The following is a 25,727-nucleotide window of genomic DNA, read 5'->3' as shown; positions in this document are numbered from 1 at the left end:
GCCACCACTGGCAACCACTTCTTTTCGTTTTGACAACACCAGCAGTACTTTTTAGTGAATACTAAATACTATACTATACTATGAATGCACAATATACATCTATACATACATGAACTGTCATAACAACACTGTTAAAATGCCTTGAAGAAGATAAAATGGTTTGCTTTTTAATTACTAAGCCCTTTGAGCATCAAAAAGTTCAAGGGTTAATCAGCTGTTGTTCTTTACATCAAAATCATGCTCACAAAGCTACACAATTAACACGGAAAACCACTTACAACAAAAAAACAATTTGCCTATAGAAATTTTATAGAGCCAGCAATCTGATTATTTTCTCAGGACCCCTCCCATCATCAAAAAAACAACAACCCTAAAACATTTATCTAGGGGGTAAAATACAGCCACATCACCCAGAACAATGAACCACACACGCAACAGGAGTTGTGCCAGAAAATCCATTCAGAAAGATTACTTCTCCCATTCAGAGGGGGCTTCCAACAAGTCTGCTCAGCCCCTCTGGCAAGAGGCCAGGCTGTGGGAAATGCGTGCCTGTTCTGATAAGATATGGACAAACCCTGCTAAGAATTTCCACAGTTCTGCCCTGGAATCCCAATTACTTCAGTACCTTATACAGAGACAGAATTCTTACAAATGTCCTACTACTAATTTGAGAATATAAGCTGAGTGTGCTAAAGGAGAGTGACTGAAAAATAAATTTGTCAGAAAATACAATAATAGCATGGAACAATTTCACTTTTTCAGAATCTCACTGCTCTCAAAACCAGGCTATTTCTCATGAAGGAGAATTTTCAATATGTGGTGCTGAAATTAATTCTTCAGAACACAGCCTGGGAATTAATAATTCATCCAGCTTTCAGCAGCTTTTCCAGGTACTCCAAATTTGTAATTGTTACACTGCTGTAGCTGGGAAATAGTGAATGGGAGGACAACTACAGGTGACTTCTGTAAGGGGCTCACAGCAGGATTTTGTCACATCCCCTCCTGTAGTACCTCCTGGCTGTGATGCTTCAGTGCAAACTCCATGGGGAGGCAGCTGAGCTCAGCTCTGCCCTGGCCATATTCCCTTTTTTATATCAGGCTTCCCAGAGAGCCCCAGAACCAAGCCTGGCCATGTGGGTGTCAGAGGCACAGGTCTGGCAGCCTCAGGGCAAGGCCAGGCATCACCTGTGGCACAGGTAAGGGGTGAGCTGGTGTGAACACCCCCAGCCCAGCCAGCCCGTGCCGGGGCACAGCTCCGGGTAAATGGTTCCCCAAAACACCTCAGGCACACGCTCAAACTCCCAAAAGAAACCCCTGAGCTGAAGCAAGAGGCAGAAAGCAGTCATCCCTCACAGGGAGAGTGTTCAAGGACAGCTGAGGGTTTATCACAGGACAGTCCTGCTTTGGAGAAAGGAGCTGCTCCCCTGTGCTGTCATCCCCTGCGCCCCTCAACCCCCACCCATTTCTATCCAAGGGTTTGTTTGCTTGCCGGGGTCACCGCCAGTCCTTCCTCTGTTCCCATCCTTGCTCCCTTGCCTCTCACCCACAGAGAGCTCAGAGAGCTCATGGCCAGCCCTGTCCCTGCCTCTCACACTTTCTGCTGCGTGCCCTGCTCAGTCCCCCCCGTGCCTTCCTCTCCCCACCATTTCCACATCCCTCCGCATCTGGATTTTCAGGCTGAACTGATAAGGCTGAAATCCTTATAAGCCCTTACTCCATGAACGAGATCACAACCTTCCCATTCCTCAGGCTCACCTTCCTTCCTCAGAGGCTCCTTGTTTTTGGTGCAATGACTCCAACAAAAAGTATCTTTTTATTCCTTTAAACCACTGTGTTTCCCTGTGCTTTCTCCATGTGTTTACCACACCCATCACTCCCCCCAAACAATAAATTCACGTATCAAAGAAACAGTCTCTACTTGAGGCACAGAGAAAACCATCTTTGAGGGAAGCACAGGCAGGGCTGCTGAGCCCCCATCCCTGCACACAAAGCTGTGCTCCTGCCAGCCCCCGCAGCTGATGTGCTCCACTCTGGAGCCCTGCCCTGCCTCAACACTGCAACCATGCTCTGGAGACAGCAGCTCATTACTGGGGAATGGCATCAAAAGCTGGAGCTGTAAATAAAGATCTCTAAACCAAGAGAGTAAAAACAATACACTATCTCTGTAGGACAGGGGAGTTTAATACCAGCAGATGTTATTGCAATAATTTGTTTCCATTAACTATTTTAATGCTTTCCTTGATGTCCTTTTACACAACTGGGGCAATACACAAGGGCTTCACTAAAATGAGAATTGGTTCTTTGTACTCTCACCATTGTCCTTCGCCCACTCTTACCAATGTCACTAACTTTTGCTATTCCACTGAGTGACAAATTATGCCCTGCACACCTAAAACAAAAGTCTTTCAAAAGCCCTGTTGAAAGCTTTACAGAGCTCTATAGCAAGGGAACCGTGTGCCAGCTGTGCCAGTCTTCATGCACTGCTTCATGTCCCACGAGAATTCCATTAATGTCTATTGTAGAATTTCCTAACCTGTATTTCCTGCTCTACTTTGGTTCAAGGCTGACCCTGTTGGCTTCACTGGGTTTTACTGGGCCATTATTAAAGAAGTTGTTGCCATTCCTGTGCTCATAACACCTCCTGAGAAAGCAGGAGTGACCATGCAAGAGAGGGGGAAATGCTCTGGACTGAGACTGAGTCCCTCAAATTCTACCCACGTAAACATGTGAGGTAAAGCAGCAGTAGATGGAGGATGGTGACACTGCTGCAGTTCCTTATGCCTCAATTCCTTCTTTAAAAAGTATTCCTAGAAAAGGCAGAGTAAAGACGCCTTATGAAAAACCAGCTTTAAAAACAGTCCACATAAGCATGAACTGCAGGCACACATTTTCCTGGGAAAGCAAAGCAGATGAACCCAGTATCTGTGTAATGGGACATCCAAGGCTAACAGCAGCAGCCATCAAAATTGTAACTAGTCCTGGCTGAAAAACACCATATTCCTGTCTCCTGGCAGGGGAATAAAACAAGATTTCAAGACGCTTATTTCAATTCGGTTTGGGGCCAAAAAGTTATAAATTTTGACATTTTTGCAAAACAATATACTCCAAGTGATTTACTTCATTCAAAGCCATAACATAAAACCAAAAGGAAGAATGTTGACTTGATTAAAATTGTTCAGTCATATTACTCTAGAATGTTGATGAAACCAGTGTGTTGCCACAGAAGATCTAGACATTTTAAATGTGCAACTTCTTTAAATTAAGAGGAGCATTTTATTAGGAGATTCTTTTTCCAGATGGTTTCATTTCAGTGCTGAACCAGAAAACTTATTTTAGGTAAGCAGAGGTAACAGGAGGCACTCTCCTTCAAAGATTTCACCCACAGACAATGTCTCTGTGTGAAGGGTGCCCCACAGACATACAGAAGGTGGGCACATGTGGAAGAGATGCCACAGGAGCAACACAGGAGCATTCTGCCAAATGTTCACTGAACAAAAGGAGGCAGCCATTTATAAACAAAAAGCAGTAAAGAGAATAAATCCAGAGCACTGTAGGAGAACCCACAGACTTCCACCTTTAAGATGTATCTGCGATTTCACCAGCTGCAGATCCCTGTGAAGGTGTTTAGACAGAACAATTATTGTCTCTGTCCCACCTCTCAGTCCCTCACTAAATTGCCTTTTTCAAGGATGACAGTAACAGAATTGCTGGTATGATCTGTATCTTCTACTTTTGGGAGTGAGCAGGGCCAGATGCCAGGCTGATGTGAGAGGAGAAGGTGGCAGCCATCTGTGCCATCCCTCCATGCTGGGCACTGGGAGCACACGCCCTGATGGGTGTAACTGAGGGCAGCCCCCGAGCCTGCCCAAGAATCCACACCTACGGTTCAGACACACCAAGAAAAAACCTGTGGGAAAGCCAGGGCAGGGCTGGCACTCACCACCTGTGCACAAAGCAAGTTCATCAGCCCGCAGAGCTGCCGTGAACCATTCTCCTGCCTTCCCAGTGCCAGCCAGCTGAAACTGGCCCTTCAGGTTCAAGCTGTACACGAGCAGGGACCAAACACGGCCCTGCTGTGTGGCGGTGAATCTTTTGGTGAAGCTGAATCTCCCTCACGGAGATGAAAGCTCTGCAGAAGGCAGGGCAGCAGGCAGGAGCACATGTGCACACCCGTCCCGAGGAGCGAGGGGAATGTATTTCCCCAGTCGGAGCATTTTCACACCTCTCCCCAGCCAGAGCTCCGCGCTGCTGCCAGCAGCTCTCCCGGCCTGCGGTCACAGTTTAGACTGAGGGAGGAAGAAGGGAGGGGACGGAAGGAAACTACCATTTTAAAACAATCCCTTTTAAACGCAAGAGAAAATGGAAATTTGTGAGAGCATTTGAATCTTGTATGAAAACCAGAAAAAAAACCCTAAACCCAGTGACTCCCGATTGGACTGTGCCAGCCCCTGGATTAGATCTTCCTTTCACACCCTCTCAAACCGGAAACTTGTGATCTCACCAGGCGCTGGAAGGGATGGCTGCTGGAAGGGACTGCTGCTCTCCTCGCACAGGGAACTGCAGGGCTATTCGCCGGGAGGATGAATGAAAAGAGAGGAGTATTTCCATCACTGCTCTTACGCAACATTCAGGCCCAGGGCCCATCATCACTGGAATCTGAGCTGAGCTGGACCCCCGTGTTGGGCAGAAGGAGCAGAGGGGAAGGATGAACCTCAGGGTAAATCCCAATCCAGCAGGCTGGTTTTTGTTATTGAAAGTAAAGCACTCAGGAGTTGTCAACACTCCAGTTCTTGGCTAAACAAGCCTGTGTTCAGGAGTCATAGCTTTTGCAGGCAGTTTTCCTCAGGTTTGTTTTCAATAGGAAATCAGTTATCATTAACCCCCTTTTCATGGAAAAGCTTTTAAAAATGGACATTTGGGAGTCTGAAGGATTTTTACTTCATTCAACAGCGAACTCAAGAGGAGACAAACAGGAAGAAAGCAGGATGGGATCAAAACTCACACAACAGCCTCCCAAAAGAACTCCCTTCTCAGGCAGAGATGCTCCAGAAGCATTCCCCACGCTCAAATCCAAACAGGAACCTGACACACTGCAGTAATGGAAAGGCATCACCAGAGGTATTTCAGCTGAAGTAGCCAAGCATTAAGAGAAGTGACCAGGCAGTTCTGGGACTTGTTCTTCCACAATGTGCGGGTTTGAAGGCTTTCTGAAGTCCCAGAGAGCAAAGGCAGCCTTTTTCCAAGGGTATGACAGAGCCAGGGAGGGGAGAATCATGTCTTGGGGCTGTTGGGTCAGTGCTCCCCTTCAGCCCAGCCCAGCACAACAGGGCAGGTACTTGGATTCCAGAGGAGTGAAATTCTGTGCCACTGGGAGTTGCCGGTGCAGCAGATCCAAAGCGACCCAGTGGGAGCACAGCTGCCCAGCAGCCAGAGAGGAAGGGCTCACATGGGACACAGGATGCTCAGCACAGGGACCAGAGCAGCAGGGACAGGCCCAGAACTCTGCCACGGGGACCCTGACAAACCCACCATGGGATGCCTGACAAACTGACCATGGCCAGGCTCCTCTCTGGACAATGCACAGGAGGCTCAGCAAGTCCTGACAGCTTGGCCAGGGTCACAACTCTGCTGCAGAAGGAGCCAAACTCTTACACTGGAGTGAAAATAAATGTGTTTGCTATTGATACACTTCTTTTTACATCACCAAGTTTCAGGTGACTATATATACTCCTCAAAAACACAATTAAATAATCCAGCTATTTCCACACCAGCCAAAGAAATCTGGGAAAAGATTAAAGCAAACTCAGCAACAGCCACTCAAAAATGTTTCCCAAGGCACAGCCAACAAAAACTTGTCAAAGCTCATAAGTTATGAACTAATTTGCACAGGGAGAGCTCTTTTTGGCAGCAGGCAGGTCCCTGAGAGCCACAGCACCTTGAGCAGCTGCACACGTGTGGAGACAGCCTTGTGATGGGGCAGCACAGCTTCCAGAGCCAGCACCAGCTCCAGGTTCTAGGCTCAGGTGAGCACTGTCAGTACTGGAGGCTGCTCTGGTAAGTGAAAGAAAGATCTTTTCTCACTTATTTAAAGAGCTGCACTCCTGTCTTCCCTCTCAGGAAGGAACAAACCCCTCGTTTCCAAGATGTTCCCCATTATTTAGATATTTACCATTTCCCAAAACTAACCCCTGCACAACCCCTGCACAATCTCATAACCATGCCCCTCAAATATATTCTCTCAATTTATCCTGGACTAGATTTCTCTCTCTCTGCTTCCTTTCTCTAACCTCCCTGCAGGATGCTCCAGCCCCCTGCCCCTTCCCACAGTTTTACAGAGCTCCCATTTGCAGGGCTGCAGTGCCTCTCACCAAGTAAAGAGCCTGCCGCAAGGACAGTGGCATGCAAAACCTGAGATGTCATTCCCTCTACCCATTTCTCCTTTCCTCCATGAAAGAACTCTGATACTACTTAGAACTCTCTGTAAGCAGCAGATTTAAGTTTTGAGTTTGTTTCTTTTTCATAATCCAGTCTTCTGTTATGCACTTTGAACCTCACTGCCCTAAGCAGTGACAGTAATACAGAATTTTTGTTGGGAAATGCATTGGTTGGAACATCTGAGCACTCCCTACCCATTTCAGGCAGCTCTTTCCAAACAGTTCAAACTGAAAATTCCCCCACCCCCATCCAAAATCCAAATTAGGCCAAAGAAAGGCTACTATTTAACTGACAGCTTAGCAAGTGGCCTTTCCTGCCCTGTGCGCTGCCATGTGGCAATTTGGAAATAATTAACAATGGTTTTCATACCGGGAAGGCTGAAGGGAGCTGCCAGGCAGCTTTGCACAGTGTACCTGTGAGGCAGAGCTGCCTCCATCGCCTGAACTTCAGCTTCAGAACTGAGGAATGGATTTGAGACCCTCCAGAGGAACTCAGAGGGGTTTGCTTCAGTCTGCCAATTAATTCCAAACCAGCGTCAAAACAAAATGTCAATACAGCAAGTTTACAGCCAATAGGTTTTCTGTAACTGTGTCCTGACATTGTCACTATCATGATTAATGGTGATAGTCTAGCTGTTGGGCTTTGAAAAATACCCAATTACTGAATCTGGTTGAGCATCTGACAAAATACATGATTTTCTGGTCTGAAGAAAAGGAACTCAGACTTGTTTCAGCATTTGTGCACATGCTTTCTCAACCTCCATGGACTGCAGACAAGAGCATATCTGGAGAATGGACTGAATGTACCACGAGGCATATTGCCAATTATAAATCAATAAAATCCAGAAAAAGCAGCAATGATCATTCCAAGGGAAGAGTTTCCTCTCATATGGTTACAAAAAGAGAGTCCATATCAAGGTTATTATATATAGCAATTAAATTCTTCAGCTAAAGCAAAAAAAACAATTATTTTAAATGGGGGAAAAACTAGAACACTTGGTTAAAATGTTCTCATAGAAATGTTGGTTACCACAGGCATTAAACAAATGGAAATCAAAGCCTACCATTTGTTGAGCACTTTGAATAGTTTTAATGCAAAAAAAAAAAAGTGCTGGAAAGAAACCTTCAATTTTTCCTCATGAATGAAAGTAAATCCCTGTAAATGAAGCTGCATCTATCATGCTGCTAATCAGTCAGCAGCCACAGATGTAATCCATCAGTCCAAAGTGTTCCTCCACAAACTTTCCATAAAAGATAATGGAATTAATTTGGTTTGGTGAGTACCAAACTGAAAAGTAAAGAAGCCTGCTCTGTCATTCCATCTCAGAGCCCATCATGCAGAGACAACAGTAATTTCAGGTGGAGCTTACAGAAGTCACACGTGCACTGTCTCCATCTTCCACCTCGGGTTTATCCTGCACTTTTGCCTGCAGCAGATGTGGAATCCTGTATCTTGACTCCCTTCCTTTGACAGGGAACAGATCCCAGTTGTCTAGGGGGTAACCTTAAATTGCAGGATAATTTCCTGGAGATAGGAGCACGGGTTTTTCCTGTTTCTGCACAGAACCCCAAGCTGGCACCCTCAGTGATAGTTTGCCAAGTGTCCAAATGCACCAGGACAGCTTCTGCCCTCAGATGCACTGGTGCACTTCTTGTGTTCAGAACAGATTGTGGTTCTGTACCATATTCAATTTACAAACCAGAACGAGATTAGAAAAGCAACTCTTGTTTATTTTGTAAATTACACATTACATTTTCTAATACCACAGGAAGTTACTGTGTTCTGCTGGGTAAGCTTGCAACCCAGACTCTTGAATACTTTAATTTACTGATCATCACCCAATACAAGTAAACCCATGATCACTTGCAACTGCAGGTGGAACATTCAAAACAGAAATCCCAGCAAAGCAGATGATACTGCATTAACAAAAAATGCTGACTGAATAACTGTATATGTTACCTTATAGACACGCATATAATTTAAACAATACTTTTTCTCCTTTATCACCATCTTGGATTTGTTGAACACACTGACAAAACAGCAAATTCAATCTGATTTTCATCACAGCAAACAGTACTCCAGCTAAAGTGGTATTGACTAGTACGAACAATTTGTTTCGTCTTGGCACATTAAAATACATATTTATGTTTTGGTCAATGATCTTCTGGAAGGGAACTATTTTATTTTCCAGCTGAGGAAATCCTTTAACTGTAAAGATAATTAATACAAGGGGAAGTAAATAATTAGTACAAGGGGAAATAAATAATTAGTACAACAGAAGAAGAATGAGGTTGTAGTCCCTCCTTCCACATTAGTTACGTACAGTCCAGCACACGACTGAGAAGGAAAATTAAAATGGAAAAGTTACTAACATGAGAGATGAAATGAAGTCTCCCAAGAGCACAGACTATTCGGTATTTAAAGCAATGAAAGAAGGCCAAAAGCCCCACCACGGGAAGCAGAGGGGTGCAGTGGGAGGCGTTTCAGCTCTACGGACTCCCCTGTCAGTGCTCTCCGCGGTGCAGCAAGAGGCACCTGCAGAGAGCCTTCCTGTGGCACGACCCTGCCTCACCCGCCGTGATGGAAACGCTCTGGCAGCCCAGCCAGACGTGCACGTCCAGCTGACTGAGCTGGAGCCTGGCATGGGGAAGAGTTTCGCTGGATTTCAGTAATAAACCATACATCAATTTCGAAGGCTCGATTCTGAAAGCCAGCGGCCGATACCACGGTCTTTGGTATCCCAAGTACAAAGAACAGAACAAAAGAGGTCTGTGAGTTTAAGTTCTCAGAAGATCACTGGTGCAGTTTAACATCAGTTTTCTAGAAGTCACCTCGCTGATGAGGTTCTCTACAATCAGTGGAGGGCTAGGTAAGACTTCAGAGGGCAATTAATAAACTGTTTGGGATGAATGCCTTGTCCCTTTGCTCTGAGCTTTACCACAGAATTCCAGGCTGGTTTGGGCTGGAAAGAACCTTAAAGATAACCCAGTCCCACCTTCCGCTACCTCAGGCTGCTCCAAGTCCTGTCCAGCCTGGCCTTGACACTTTCAGGGATGGGAAGCCCACAGCTATGCACCATACAAAGACTATACATGATTTATATGCTACATACCTTAATTTTGCGTGGATAAAGCTGCAGAGCCTGTGATTTTTCACTTTGCAAAGGAGAACTCTATGGGCAATATGAAGAAAGCTTACAGAATTGTAAGAAACAGAAATAAATTGAAGGGAATATTCCTTCAGTGGAATGTGGACCACAACACTGCAGAGGCCAAGGAGGAGAAAGCAATCCTTACCCTGGAGGTCAACTGGGAGAATCCCAGCAGAGCCCTGAAAACAGTTATGGACTCCATCATTCCAGCAGTTCCTGGTCATCCAGAGGAATGGAGAAGGCAACCTCACAACAACACCTCACAATTCTGCCAATCCTCTGTTTCACCTACAAGACAAACTTCTATGAAGGTGCAAGGCGTGCATCCAGATGGAGATGTTCCTCTCAGTAATGTGGGTGTGGCCACAATATACATGAGCACGATAAGGACTATCAGGATCTGGATTTTTATTGTTTCCATGCTCTTCTCAGAGAGCCAAAGCTTTATAAATCAAACAAGATATAAAAATAATGTGCTCTTGTTATACACAGGCTCCTGTCAGTACACGCTGACCACTGCCTCCCAAGGCCTGATAAAGGACATTTCCCGTTGGGATGTTTCACCAAGATAAGTGTTCACCTTTAAAATAATATTAACCAGTATCTTTCCACATTACCTTCCAATCTGTACTACCACCTCAGCCCACAGGCACTGTTCCTCCTTCAGTAGGAGATTTCAAGTTGTTTGACTTCATCTTGTTTACTTTACACAAATGCTATTCCTTTCTTACAGATGGATGTGATCTGGTGAAGACCTGGAACATTTTATCCCATAGCAAAACTCATTCAAATGTACCATCTGTTCTTCCTGCAGGGGCACAGTAATGCCAGAAACTGTTTAACATTCCATAAATTCAGACCATATAATGGATAGCTCATTGTTAAAGTGAGGCAAAGCATCATTTGAAACCTGATGACAAACATTTTGCTGGAGCTTTGCCTCAAAAACAGTATTCAATGTATCATTTTTGGTTTGCTTTTAAAACTTCACATTCAACATTAAACAGCAAAGGTGGGTCACAACGTGACCTTAACGTCTGGCTTAATCCCCACTTCCAGCAGGGTCTTGGCTAATAACTTCAGGGAGAAAGAGACTTGGAGTGGGCCACTGGGTTATAACAAATTCACTGCAACACCAAATTCTGCTCTCCTTTGCCCCGGTATGTGTCTGTTGTAGCTGCAGGACACACTTCCTAAGAGAACAGAATTCACTCTTCAAGTTTAAGAGCCATTAAAATATGTCTTATTTTATAGATATTGCACTTAACTGCACTCACACTCTGTCTTTCACTGACTAGTAGAAACCCCATGTTTATAATGGTATGAACTGCCATTTGCAATTTCTTTCTACACCCCAATGCTACGATATTTAATTAATAAAAAGACTGGACAAAAAGTCCTGCTATGAATATGTACCATCTGAGTCAACACTAAAATAGCCTTCATTTATTTGCCATTCATACAAGAAAACCACAGAATAAAGAAGGGGGAGAAGGAGAATTACAGCAAAAAACCCCAAAACACACACAAAAGAAATCAGCAGTGTTTCATTGGAAAAAAAGGGCTCTGTAGAATGCTGCCCCCAGAGTGGGACACAGCAGCCCCATGCCAGTTCCTGGGGTTTCCTGGGGCCAGGCAGCCCCTGTCCCCTGTCACCCACAGCTGTGGGAGCCGGGCTCCAGCAAATCCACACAACTCACACTCCTGGGAGCAGGAACCCAGCACAGGGTTTGTGTCCCAGTGACACAAACCACCCCACAACACTTGCATGCTCCCAAGGACAGGAATGGTCATCTCAGAACCCTATTATTGCAGCCCAGAAAGCCGTCATTTAAGACCCTGTATGTAAATGTATATAATCATTGCCATGTCTTTAGGAAGCTCTCACACCGCTATAATAAAATCCACAGAAGCAAAAAGCACTTTTAGCCCAGCCATTCCTAATCCCAGAGACAATGCCTATATTTTTCCATCACATCAGATCCTGGATGGTGGGGGAAGGGCAGGAGTGTGAGGAGAGGGGGAAATGCAACTTGAGAAGTAGTAAGTGTGTCAAAATCTAAATTACTTGGAGATATTTTGCAGCACAATTCTCCTTTATGCCTGTGCAGCTCGGTTCATATGGCTCACATTCAGCCTGTCACAGTGAATCACTGCTACTCCTTGACTTACATTAACAAAAACAAACCTAACTTTCGCTCCAGCCTGTGAGGTAAAACTTTGAATTCCCAGTCAAAAGGCCAGAAGTGGCATTAAAAATAATTGTTTTTGTAAGAAACTCAGTTTGAGGAGAAAGCAACAAAAAAAAAAAGCCCGTGAAGATCTGACTAATAGCACAAACACATGGGTTGCTTATGGAGAACTTTGCAAAAAAGCAAAAAGCTTTGTCCACGAGCAGCAAAGACCCGGCTTTAGCAGCCTTAACTAACAAAGCAAACCCACCCCTCTCTACTTAAGTCTTTAAACTGCATCAAACTGGAGAAATTTAACAGTAGCTTTAGAGCCTAAAGAACAGTTAAAAAGTAAATCTGGAAAACAAAGTACAAAAACCGAAGTGAAACCCAGCCAGACACAAGCCCTGCAACTAGCAGAACACAAGGCACAAAGCAAAGCCAGCACTCAAACAAAGTTACTTTACACTTCTCCCAGCAAATTTGCAACAAATGTCCAGTTAGGAAAGATTTCCGCTGACCTGTGTATGAGCAGCAGTGCAGATGTGGCGAGTTCTCCTGTCACCTTTTGTTCCCAGCCATGTCAGCTGTGCTCTGCTCCAAGTGCTGCTCACACTCCCAAATCCCCTTTTCCAGCCCTATCTTAGGAACTGCCCAGATTTTGTAGTGTAATCTGAGCAGGGAAGTACCATGTGCCTATGATATGGTTAATTCACTTTTTACCCCCTGCAATGCTTAAGGAAGCTGCTTCACATTTCAAAGCTGAGCCCAGGGCTGCCTGACCCAGGTAAAGCCAGGGCAGCGCTGGGACTGCCTCCTCCACCCCAGTGGGGCCCTAAAACAGCTCATTTCCCCCTCCCAGACCCCAGGGGGGGATTCAGGAGCTGCTGAGGCCCTTGTGTTCCTTCCCCTGGGTGTCTGGAGCAGCAGGGGCCACAGTCCCAACACAGAGGGGACTCCTTGCTGAGGGCCACCACCACTGTGCTGGGGCCACCACCATCCCCATGGCCAAAGCCAAGGCTGGTCACTGAGGTAGCTCTGGAGAGGCCCCTCAAGACCCAGCAAAGCCCTGGGCATCTGCTCTGGGATCTTTGGCAATGAAGATGTTGTACATGTTGGGCTGGAAGAGTCCCATCTGTTCTTTTCCAGGGTTGCCACCAGCTAAGCAATTAACAGCATCCAAAAACCAAGCCTCTGAACTTTGTCAATTAACTCTTCTGTTAATATTCTTCTATTGTTATTGATCTACTTCTGGTTTGAATTTGCAATTACCATCATGCTTGGCAAGAACACTGCACTGAGAGAAGGAGGAAATGCCTCTTCTTCCCAAATTCTGCACAGGGCAGAGTTACACTCGCTGTGAAGCTGCCTAGCACAAATGCACCAGAGAAGATGCAGAGGAGCAGAGGGAGAATAGTCCCCAAATCCTGTCACTGCTGCTGGTCCAGCCCCAGCCCCAGCCCCACAATGAGGTCCCCAACGCTGTGCACCAACCCCAGGAATAACAATCAGCACCAGCCTGGTGCAGGCATTCCCTGAGTGTTTGCTCAGAGAAGGGTGAAGTGCAAACTCACACGGGCTGTGCTATTCCCCAGCTTTTGTGCAAGCAAATTCCATGTAATCCCAATGTCAACATGGTCAATGGCCCAATCACTGCTAAATCAAGTCAGGGAGGCTGAGGGAGTCCCACTTGGCAAGGGGAAGGGAGGTCTCTGTTCCTCTCTCCACCAGCCCTGGGCAGATGGGGGAGCAGACAGAGCTGCTTTTCAACAGCCAAGAGAGGGCCCCTAAAAGAGATTAAAGGGAAGAAACAGTCAGTGATCCTGGAAGAGGAAAGATACAAGACAAAAAGATGGCAGAAAACAGAAAACCTTTGCGGGAACTTTTAACTCTTAGCCAGAAGGCAGCAAAGCAATTTCATGTAAAGAATCTGCTTTTTAATTCCTTGCCTTGGTATTTAGGATCTACAAATACCTTCTGTGGGATTTCTAACAACTGCATTCTGCATCTTGGAGCTTTCCTGTCTTCAAACTGTAGATCTTTACTCTAAAGCAAAGGTGAGAGCTCTATCTTCCCTGCTGCATAATTTACTAAACCCAGTTATGTTTGAAATTAGCATGTTGGTAAGGTAAAACTTGGAATAATATAATGGGACTATTTCAGAGAAAAAGATACATTCTTCAAGGATGAATTCAACATCTCAGCTCAGAAATCTGATCTTGACTGAGGTGACAATTGCTTACAAAACAAAAGTAACAAAAAGGAAGTGAAGTGACCTCAAAGGTTAGGAATGGACACCAACAGTTGTCTCTGATCAAGGCTGTATTTATAGCACAATATCATGGAATGGTTTGAGTTGGAAGAGACCTTAAAGCTCATCTTATTCCACCCCTTGCCATGGGCAGGGACACCTTCCACTGTCCCAGGGTGCTCCAAGCCCTGTCCAGCCTGGCTTTGGACACTGCCAGGGGTCCAGGGGCAGCCACAGCTGCTGTGGGCACCCTGTGCCAGGGCCTCGCTGCGGGGAGCCCACAGCCCCAGGCACCACCTGCACAGTGCCCCAGCAGCACTCGTGCTCCTCACCCCACACCCTGCCAGTGCAGGTGCCCCATCCCTGACTGGTGTGGGTGACCCCGATTACTGTGTCCCCAGCCCTGCAGGCGAGGCCAGGCAGGGCTGCACGGCCAGGGCAGGGCACAGCTTGATGCAGGGAGCCAGCTCTTCACTGCCTAATTCCATCAGCCTGCAGAACAGGCTACGATTTGCTGAAATGATGATTAATCAAATCTTATTTTTCTCTAAAGCAGCTAATGAACAGCCAATTAAGTGTCTCAGTAATTCACAAATAACAAAGGAATACTCATGGAGTGACAACTACCAGCTATTTAACAGCACAGGCACGGCAGTGAAAGCCAGCCTGGCTGGAATGGCAGGACATGTATGACCACCACATCGTCCCAAAGCCACCTTCAAATCACTACCATCCCAGTCCTCACTGCTTGCTCCCAGGCCTTTGTGCCCACTGGTGAGGAGGGACAGGGAACCCTCATGGTCCCACAGAGCTAGGGGACAGGGCACGGGGTGCACAGAGGACAGGGGTGCCAGGGGATTGGAGTGCCCAGGGGACTGGGTATGGGGTGCACAGAGGACTGGGGTGCCCAGGGGATTGGAATGCCCAGGGGACTGAGGATGGGGTGCACAGAGGACTGGGGTGCCCAGGGGATTGGAATGCCCAGGGGACTGAGGATGGGGTGCACAGAGGACAGAGGACTGGGGTGCCCAGGGGATTGGAGTGCCCAGGGGACTGAGGATGGGGTGCACAGAGGACTGGGGTGCCCAGGGGATTGGAGTGCCCAGGGGACAGGGCATGGGATGCACAGAGGACTGGGGTGCTCAGAGGACTGGAGTGCCCAGGGGACTGAGGATGGGGTGCCCACAGCACCCCCACATCCAGCTGGAGGAGCTGGGCACCTCCTGTCCCAGGAGGGGCCTGCCAGTTCCGCCTGTCCCGTGGTTCAGTTCAAATCCTTTGCAGACTCCAAACAAATCCACGAACGCTTTGTTTTGATCATATAAATCAGGGTGAGATTAAGATGCATAAACACAGCGCAGTTACCCGAAAAGCAAGGAATGACATTTTAAAAAGAATCCATAATCTTGGGTTTTTGAAGTATTTCTTCAGTGGGAATTGTGTTGGAGCAAAGAATGCAAAACCTAGAAGCTTCCAAGAGGGGGTCATGTGAAATTACTCTATTTCAAAATTTTTCCAAATCACTAACATTTTGACTCTGAATGTATTTGTAAGAATCTGCCAAAAAAACATCAAACCAGTCAATTTTTTTTGCAGTTTGTAACTGTCTCCTTTTTTCCCAGGTCTTAAAAATGTTTTTGTAGAGAACTTATGTAATTTCTGTAGAAACTTCTGCAATCCACAATGACATTGCATATTTTTTTTCAAGTAAAAACAAGCCTCCCAATAAAGAACAAAGAACAGCCTTTGTTTCAGACGAAGAATTTCAGGAGAAACCACAAAATGTTCAAGCAAAACATTAAACATTTGATTTTCCACCCATTTTGCCAACAGTCTAAGTTTTCCCATACTTCTAATATCAGTGTCAATAAGGAGGGGAGGGGATGGGAGGCAGGTCAGATGCATGACAGTCACTCTGCAACTTAAAACCTGTTCATTAAATAAAGATGAAAATAGGATGTTTTGCAGAAAGCATATATTTTCTTTTACTTAGCTTTTCTTTTTAATGAGGAAACAAGACCTGCTTGGTTTACCCATCAGGAAAATAGAGCATTGAGGGAAAACTGGAAGTTGTTACTCAAGTTATTGGAGAAATCCTCAGCTCTGCTCCTGAGAATACCCAGCTCTGCAGCTACCTTAGTCACCAACATGAGAGTCTTGTCCTTTGTTAAGGCCCCAACATTACTGACAGCAGATGTTATTTAGGCTCTTTAAACAAGTTTTCGAAAAGCAGGCTTAAAACCAAATGGAAACATTTTATTTTGAACCCATTGGAGATCATTTGAAACACACACATGCTTGCCTGACACACTTCACTGCCTGTTTTCACAGAATGGTTTGGGTTGGAAGGGACCTAAAGATCATCTAGATCCAACACAATTATCAAGTTCCAATTCCCAGTTAGTGGAGGTGCAAAGCCATCCTCCAGCTGTGGAAGCAACATGGAACTTTGTGCAGCTGCATGATGGAGTGCCACAGTGCCCAGCAATGCACAAGCACACAATTTACACAATTTAAGTGCTATTTACACTCTCAGAGACAAGCAAGCCCAAACCACAGAAACATAACCAAGAATTACGTATGAGCTGTCCGGTCTAGGCATTTGCTTCATCTTCATGGCAAATATCATAAAGTGCTAATTTATTTTTTAAATCATTACAGAAAGAGATATTTTAGTAAATTTAAGCAAACCCCAGTGAGTTTCTTTTACTTCACTGTATTTAAATGCAGGAATAGAAGTGATGCACTCAAGTTAACCTGTTTGCCCAGACTGGAGAGACATTATTAAATGTTCTTTTACACATCCTAAATATTCAGACACTTGCAGCACCCCAGGGCATAGTGTGCTATGTCAACACCTTGAGAAGAATGCAAACATCTTAATAAAAGCGAGGAGAGATTGCTTATCGTGCACTCTTGCTGTTAACATCTGCATTTTACAAAAGCTTGCGAATTATTACACACACTTTCCACAGGACATATCCTCCTGGATATGCAGGCAGCCATGCCAGGAACCAAACATCGTGTCAGAAAGCAGACTGCATTTTTGGTTTTGCTCTAAAGGCAAATGAATGTTTCCGAGCATTCTGCAGCTCCCCTGAGCAGAGCTAAACATTTACTTCAACAGCTCAGAACTGAGGGGTAAATCCCCCAAACCAATCTGGTCTGTATCGCATTATATCCTTCCCAAATAGCCATCCAAGTTTTATACATTAATCATGCCCAAGAGCCTACATTCAGGATCACCAGACTGGATGTTGTATGGATTGTAGGACAGAGCTCCACGCGTGAGGCAGATGAGATGAGAACAGGACATGCCGTGCCACCAGATGTGAGTGTCCTGGTTGTGAAAACTGAATAAATAAAAAGTTGGCCTCCACAGAGATGGCAGAGCCTCTGGGCAGGCTCAGCAGCTCAGCTCCTTCAGGTGGATGGAGGAATAGCCTCTCTCAGTCCTCGCTGATTCACTTCAGGAAGGAAAGAGACAAACCCAAAAGGCAGCAGGATTATCTTCAATAGTCTAATTAGTGGCTCGAGATAATCCACTTGGCTTTGTCTAAAGCAAATTAGGGAGTGCTCGTGGGAACTGTGCAGAGGCAGAGGCCAGCAGGGCCCAGAGCAGGGGCGGGCTGGCAGTGGTCAGTGGGGTCAGGGATCTGCACCAGCTGCCCACCCTTGAGCCTGGGCTCGGGGGGCTTCAGGAGGTGCACGCCTGTCCAGTAACTCTGCCCAGCAGAGCTGCTACCATCTTCTCTGTCAACTCCACTTTGAGCCAGTAATACACTTAGCAAAGCAAAACTAGATTAAAAATAAAACAAAATTGGGCTTTGCTATCAAAACTAAAATCTGTCAGCCTGTTCCCATGCAAAACCCTTCACAAGTGATACATTCGTGGAGGACAGCTGGAATAAATCCATGACATTTAATAACATACTAAAAGCAAACCTTGAACAAACAACTTTAAATCATTTGAAATACTACTGTGAGTAGATGAAACTCTGCAGTGCTCACATGTTACAATAATTAATCATTTCTAAACAGTGGAGTTTAATTATTTTTTAAAAAATCTTTTTGCAGAAGTGGGTGTTTTTCCCCATTCCAGAAATATATTTAAAGTAACACTCTCCTGTGAAAAGGTTTCACTTCAAAGTTTTAAATGTATTCTCTCATTCTGATCTGATTCATGACACCAGCAAAAGAATTTTTCCAGCTTTCACCTTATTTTTTTATGTAACCTCACCTCCAAAGCCATAGCACAGAAAAGCAGCAATCCTAGAAGTTTTTTCTATAAAACACTTCAAATGTGATTGCCACAGAAACTCAGACAACAAATTGCCTTGTAACTTAAATGGGAATTCAGATCCCATAGGCATCCCCTAACCCTCTGTCCATGAACATCCATATCATCCTCAAAGGTTCACAAATGCTCGGGCAGAAGAACAGGTCTGCCATTCCATGGGTGGAACAGCTGTTCAGCGGGAGCCACACTGATGCCCTGAAGGATTTCAGCTGGCCCACCCTGAGCACCAGGGATCTGTGGAATTTCCCAGGAGGGACAGCTATGAGACGGGGCAGGTACCAAGCTGAGATGATTTAGGACAGCACAAACAAAGCGTAAGGGGCACATCTTGAGCTGATGCTGGCCAAACGGCCCAGCTCTCATTAAGTGAAGCCTGGGGACACACAGACGATGTCTCCTGGCCATGGCTACAGCAGGAGCTGGCTGAGGACCAGGAGCTGGCTGGTAGTCCCCCACCACATGTCTGGCAGGAGGGACAGAGAGAACATTCACTGTGCTAGTGCAGACTCAGCTAATTCAAGTCAAAAACAAAGGTGGTTTGAGCTAACCTGGCTGGATTTGCAGTGAGGTGGATTAAGAACACCCCTAAGACCCCTTCTGCCAGCTCTGGTGGGGATATAATCTTTGCTGGTTGTATTTTCTATTTCCAAAATGTCATGTATGCCTGCCCTAGGAATTGCTTTTTCTCTCTCTCTTCATCACCAGTCTAGACAAAACTGCATTAAGATCCTTTCTTGACTTATGTGTACAGGTGTAAGGGGTTAGCAGTTACTAAAAGGTTTTCTGGATACAGGAAAAAAATGAGATCCTTGTCTCCAAGGTATTCTCAGCGAATAGAGTCAGGAGCAAAAACTAGAACTAAACTAAAAGAAGTTTCCTGCCAAAGATCACAAAAAAAAAAAAAAAAAAAAAAAAAAAAAAAAAAAAAAAAAAAAAAAGGGCAGAAAGTCTGTGAGGTGTGGAGGGGCACTTCCTCAGCCTTCGTGTCACAGAAAGGTCTGAGCGTGCAGGTACCTGCTGTCGGGGACCCGAGCCCGGCCCATGGCAGCTGGCTGTCCATCTGTCCGTCTGTCCGTGCAGCTGCACCAGGGAGCCAGTCCCTCCCACAGAGCGTTCCTGGCACCGGGCTGGGCACTCCCTGCCTGCCTTCATTCACAAGAACCAGCCCAGGCTGGGGAAAGCCCTGGGCTGCAGTGCACCCAGCAGAAAATGCCGGTGGCATCCCTGCCCAAAGGCACTGCCCCCGCCTCGGCTGCGTGCTGAGGCCAGGGATCAGCGACAGGGCTTCAACTTCTCCCTGCCCCTGGCTCCAGCCCTCAGAGCTCCTCAGCAAACACACAGACAGGAATGCACGTAATGCAAAGCAAGGGGTGTAATTAACACAGCTTAATTTTCATGAATAATGGGGTAGGTTTGTAACGGGCAAGAATGAAAACATAGCTCAAAGGGTCTGGTCGTGCTCAGCCAGAGGAGGAGTGGCCAGGCCACAAGTGAGCTGCATTTCTTCATACCTAAGTTTGTTTCGACTCTTTGATTTCCAACAGAAAGACCACAATAACACAAGCAGGAGAAAACAAAACACTTTTTGGAAAGCCTTTTTCCAAGTCTCTTCTGTTTAACTCCTGATCTTTATGAACACGGAATTGGAAAGGACTTGGGATATTAAATACAGGCCCCTATTATTAAAGGCAACATGTCACTTCCAGCAGAAAGAAAGGTTAATGCTATGCCAATGAGCTGGAAGGAAATCCAAATTTCTAATGCACGAGAATGGGGGGAAAAGCTAAACAAAAGTGAATGCATGAGCCACTATCACAAGATCAGAGCCTTATTCTAAACATATGGACTGGTGGCACATCGAAGAGGAGATAAGAGGCACAATAATTAAGAGTCACGGTTCTTTCTATCACTAGGGATCTGCATACGACCAAGAAAAACACCCCAGGACACTCGGCCCTGGGACAGAGGAGGAAGGCGAGCTCCCAGGGCACTGTGAGGCCACCTGAGATCACAGTGGCCCTGAGGACAAAGGCAGGCCCCAGCCAGCAGCACTCTGGTTTCCTCTGCTGAGCAGCCAGAAGGCAGCTGGAGGAAAGCCTGTGCCCACTGTGCAAGTCTCTCAGCAGCCACCAAAACCTCTGCAGAATGTAAGAGACACTTCTGGTTTTGGCAGAAGCAGCTAAATCCCACCTTGTACCCCACAAGCTATGGGAAGAAACTCCCAGGCATGGAAACGTTTTCAAAGAGCAGTTTGAAAGAGAAGACCAACCCTGTAAAGATTTCTCCTCTGCCTGGATTAAGGAAAGAAGGCAGCAGAGAGAGACGCATGGCTGGCAGGAGGCTTGGTTTGGTTTACATGGCATGCAAAATCTGGGGACACAGGGATGATGGGAGGGACAGCCAAGGTCCTTTCCATCCCCAACAGTCTCCATGCAGCCTGCGAGACCTGAGTCACCAGACATGACAGCAGTGAGAGCAACAGGAGCCCTCAGAGCTTCCAGTACACACAAAAAGGCACAAAATCACAGCATGGAAGCAGCCTGGAGAAGGGCTGCAACCACTCTGCTCCTGCAAATCCAGAGAAAGGGATGTCCTTCTGCAGTGCTGGAGGAGTTCTGGCAGCATGGAAGCCCCAGCAGTATCGCCTCCTGGAACTGAGGAACTGTCCAGCAAAACAGTTTCCAGGTAGTAACAGCAGGACTCCATCCCAGGAAGGGACAGATGATCAGACACAGAAGCTATCACTTCCTGACTGTGCTGCTGCTCCATTGCCATCTACCACCTGAGCCCCAAAAAGCAGCCTGGAGTGCTCACACACACGCAGGAGCGAAGCTGCACTCAGGAGCGCCCTGCTGAGGCTCCCTGGGAGCTCACCAGCCTCTTCCAGTGGGATCCAGCTGATCCTCAGCCACACTCACCCCCGGCTCTCAGAGATGGGGGTTGCTGTTGCCCTCCCACGAGCTCATGCCTGAGCAGGACAGAAAGAGCTTTGTCTGGAATGTCATCTTTAATGCCACCAAGCACTGCAGGGGACTCTGCCCAACATCACCTCTCAGAGGCCACCTACACTCAGTGCACAAAACTGCAGAACACCATTTCTTCTGGCTTCAAGTAGATCAGAGAAGTTAAGAAGTGTATAATATCACATGATCATATCATGCAACTGGAAAGGTATTAAAACTGTCTCAAAAACTGATTTAAACTAAAAGAGAGATGTTTTTCCTCGTATTTATACACACTGCAAGGCTGTTTACTTATTATTCGTTCCAGTGTCATTTGCAGAATAGCCTGATGCAGTGTGCTCAGACCAGCAGTCCTACAGAAGAGGGGTGCCTGAGAAGCTCCCAAGGCTGAAGAGCTCCATGGCTTTGCCATTGGTTTCTTGTCTTTAGTGGAAAAGTTAAAGCTCCAGGCTCTACACTAAACTCCATAAACCCTGCCCAGAGCACTGCCTTCGTGACATAATACATTTATGCAATTAAAATAACATGGGTCTTGAAGAGTAAGGCAGCACCGGGAAAGCTTTGCCAACAAAGCAATGCCAATTAAGAGTGTGATTTTTGGAATATATTTTTAGGCCAACATCAGCCCTATTAATGCTGGTATAACTGTCTTCAAAGTGATTTTGAAGGTCCAGCTGACGCCAGTCGGGAGAAGAACTAGTTAAAAGACTAGGGTTTGGCCTCTATAGGCTCCATTCTGTCATTGGGGGAAAATTCTTCATAATAAAACTAATTTAATCCGTTCCCCTAATAAGGGGGGGTTTACGTCCAATATCTTCTGAGACAATTTTACACTCATTAACTGTATAGCACAAACTGTAGTTTTTGTTGTTAGATGACGTAAGCTACAAGTAAAGCCACATTTACGGGATGTATGCATAGCTTCCGTTTGCATCTGAAAGGACTGGGATGCCTAAAGCAAGAATTCATGACGAGGAGGAGCAGGAAAGGAGAGAACTCAGGTGCTGGTGATCTGTTAGCAAACCACACAAACTCCAAACACCGCCCCTCTGCTCATCGCCTATGGGTGCAAAGAAACCAAACTCGACGCCAATATAACTTGGCAATAACGGCAGCTTTCCTTTCCAAAGAAAGCCAAAGGTTGAGAAGGAAAATTCGATACCAGTGGGGCACACACCAGCTCCAAGGCCCTTCCTGCAGGTGTTACAGACCGTGCGCCCAAATCCTCCTCCCGTGACCTCATCCCGGGGCGGCTCAGCCCGGGGCGACCGCCAGGCTCCTGCACAAGGCTCTGAGCGATCGGGGAGGAGATGAGGTGAGGGCAGGCATGGGGCAGAGAGCCGGCCGGCTTCGGCTCAGCCCTACAGGCACACAGCTCGGCTTCTCCACTGATCCTGGGAGCCTGGTCCCCCGGCGTGCCCCAGCACATCCCTCCCCTGTCCTCCCGGAGCTCCCGGCGCTGCCCCCGCTCCGTGTTAACGCCGCTCACTGCAGAAATCACAGCAAGAACGGGCGGAGAGCGCTTTTTTTAGCTCTACCATATACCTTCTCCTGTTCCTTTCGAACTTGCCATTGGTTTTCGCTCGGCTCACGAGCCTGCACGACTCGGTGGACGCGTGTGAGGAGCAACCCGGGCAGCTCTCCCCCCGGCGCCAAATGACATCTGCCTCGCGAACGCTCCCCCCGCCCCGCGGGCCGTTCTCGCCTCCACCCTGCGAGTTGTTTTCAATCCACCAACAGCTCCGAAACCTCCACGGCAACTTTTTTTTTTTTTTTTTCCTTTGACAATCCGCCGCTTCCAAACCAACAGGAAAAAAAAAAAAAAAAAAAGGAAAAAAAAAAAAAAGGAGAGAGGGAGAGAGGAACAGCGCAAGGAAATATCCCGGAAAGGGCTCTGGGCGGAGGGGCTGCAGCGAGCGCCGGGGCTCCGCGCTGCCCCGCACTTACCGGGCCGCGCCGCGCCGCTCGCTCCGCGGGGAAGGGGCCGCGGGACCCCGGGGCCGGAGGGAGGGGCCGGAAAGCGGCGCCGGGGCCGAGCGGCGGCGGGGTTTGTCCAACCTGACAGTGGCCGGGCGGGACGGCAGCCCCGCGGAGTGCGGCCCGACGCGCCGGGACAATGGGATGGGATGGAATGGAGTGGGATGGGATGGGCTGTGTGGGGAGGCTCACAGCCCCCAGACCGGCTCCTGGGGACCGCAGCTACCAAGGAAAATAAAAAGCCGGGGTGAGAGGTGAGCGCCCGCGCCTGCCCCGGGGCTGAGGGGCCTCACCTGGCTCTACCCAGGTTAACGCCGCTCTGTCGCCCAAACCTGGCTTCGAGGTTGTACTAAAAGGGCTTTTCAATTTCTTTTTGTCCCACAGCTGCTTACTAAGATGTAAGTAGCCCCAGACTCACCTGGCCGTGAGCCCTCAGGGAAGCGCTCGGTGCTCGGCCCCCGATCTGCTCATCGAGAGCGTCCCGTTGCTGTCGTGTGACAACAGCGACTGTTTATAGAAACCCATCCTGGGATAAATTAGAGACGAGTCCCTGGGACGAACCGAGTCCCTGCAACCAGCACTATGTCATCGGGAAAGCATCCCTCCTCAGAGGGTCTCGGGAGTACGGCCGCTGCTGCTCCCTGCCAGACGCGGGCTGTGCCTGTCAGCTCGGGGAGCTCAGCCAGAGGGAGCCGCTAGTCCTGGATCCTGGATCGGGCACCTCTCTTTGGGCACCAGGCTCCGCTTCCCCCTGCCTTTCTGTCCCTTCAGTACCAGCTGTTTCCAGCCGGGCCCGCCGGCCAGCCCTGGAGGCAGGCAGCACTGAGGCACAGCTGGGATGTTTTCACACCCAAGGGCTCCTCTATCTTCCCGGGCATTTGGTTATGGGAAGGAGAGACCCTGCTTGGTGCCCACCGGAGCTGTTGGCAGGACGGCTCTGCCCAAGCCAGCAGGGAAGAACAGGAGTAGCAGGAGCATGGCAGCATCCCACTGAGGCCACCTGTCCAGCCTGCAGCCCGGCAGCTCTGCAGCACCAGCCTGGCCTGGCCCAGGCCCTGGGGACAGCTGCAAACAGCTGGTGGAGGCACCAGAGCATCCACAGCCCGGCTGCCAGCTTTGCATCCCAACAGCCAAGGGATGCAGCAGGATCCACTGCTGCAGTCAGAGCTGGGAGCTCCCTGCAGTGCTTGGCCATCTTCCTTCTCCTCATGGCAAAGTCAGCCTGGCCCGATGTATGACACTATAAATGCAACATTTGAGGAAACTTTGGAGCTGGTCCTGGCTCTCAACTCCCATTCACAGGCAAGACTGAAGTCTGCACAGACAAATGTGCATACAATTAGGGAAAAAGTAGCAGGGTAAGAGTTTCCATTTCTGAAATGTGGTATCCTGTCTCCAACGCAGCCAGTGCTTGGGAAAGTGGGACTGTGTTATTGTGTGATGCTGCAATGTATGTGGGAAGGGTCCTGCCGATTGCTGCTGGACACCCTGAGGGATGGACCAACTACACAAAATCATTGTGTAACTTTAGCCAGAGAGAAAAATGCTATTTACTTTGTAAACAAACAATCAGCCCTCCCAAAGTGTTCCTACACAGTCTTGAATTTCATCTGGAGGAAAAATGAAAGCATAGAAGGAGCAGAGGACTCTGATTTCTCTCTCCCTCTGTGGAGATGCAGTGTGAGCGCTGCTGCTCTGAAAGCAGGGTTACAGTCCCCTTAAATTGTGTGGTGACAGCCCATGAGTGCCCCTTGCTGGCCCCCACTGCAGCAGGAGCAGAGGGGAGCGGCAGAGCTGGGGTCATGCTTTATCTGGGGTTTGCACTGAGACTGGGACTGAGCTGACAGTAAGCCCACATCTGCCAGCTCAACACCCTGAGCTGTGTGTTTGAGGAACACCATGAGAGACCAAAGGAGCCAGGACTGTGATAAAACTAAAGCAGGAATTACAGGATACTCCCAAAATCACTCCTGCAGCTTTTCCTGTTTAAGGCATGATGCCCTAAGCAAGGTGGAGTGTGTAGGTAGGTTTGAGTTGTCTCATCAAACCAATTGATGCACATGGGAGATACTTTCAGGCTCCCAAATCCTTCCTCATATCTAAGAGGGGGTGCAAGCTGCACCTCACCAGAGCACCACACACCTGGATAAACTCAGGAAGTCCTAAACCTAACCCAAAAATTGGAGCCCTATGCTGGTGGCCTGTCCTCAGGCAGTGTTTTCACTCAATTTATCCAAGTAAAAAAATTACTCTGAGCCATATTTTTAACAACATAAAATCACTTAAAATATTTTATTTTGACTTCAAGTGACACTGAAGAACTAATGCATCCAGGATTTAATGAAGTGAGGCTAAATGGAAATATCCATCATTTCTGAATGACAGAAAACCAACAACGTTGTCTGGGGACGGCAAGGATAAGGCAGGTCATGTGAATCCACACAGCCATCCTCATGGATGGGATAAGCACATACCAACT

At 47.4% G+C, this 25,727-nt stretch overlaps 1 protein-coding gene across 5 annotated transcripts in view; it reads right to left on the bottom strand.

The window, feature by feature from the left end:
- The window catches only part of FBLN2 (fibulin 2), an 89,536-nt gene extending 65,608 nt beyond the window's left edge, over positions 1-23,928 (bottom strand). For 2 of the 5 annotated variants that reach the window (XM_064432168.1, XM_064432172.1), the window contains exon 1: positions 12,279-12,403. The gene's annotated coding sequence lies outside the window, so the exon portion shown is untranslated. Of the gene's footprint in view, positions 1-12,278; positions 12,404-22,816; positions 22,921-23,218; positions 23,355-23,666 lie in introns of those variants that run through there. The other 3 variants (XM_064432169.1, XM_064432171.1, XM_064432170.1) reach the window with 3 other exon arrangements.
- Positions 23,929-25,727: the final 1,799 nt, after the last annotated feature.

This window comes from Passer domesticus, chromosome 9, assembly GCF_036417665.1.
Source record: "Passer domesticus isolate bPasDom1 chromosome 9, bPasDom1.hap1, whole genome shotgun sequence".
Lineage (NCBI taxonomy): Eukaryota > Metazoa > Chordata > Aves > Passeriformes > Passeridae > Passer > Passer domesticus.
The sequence above is the reverse complement of the archived record's forward strand: the minus strand, read 5'-3'. Positions and strand labels throughout refer to the sequence as shown.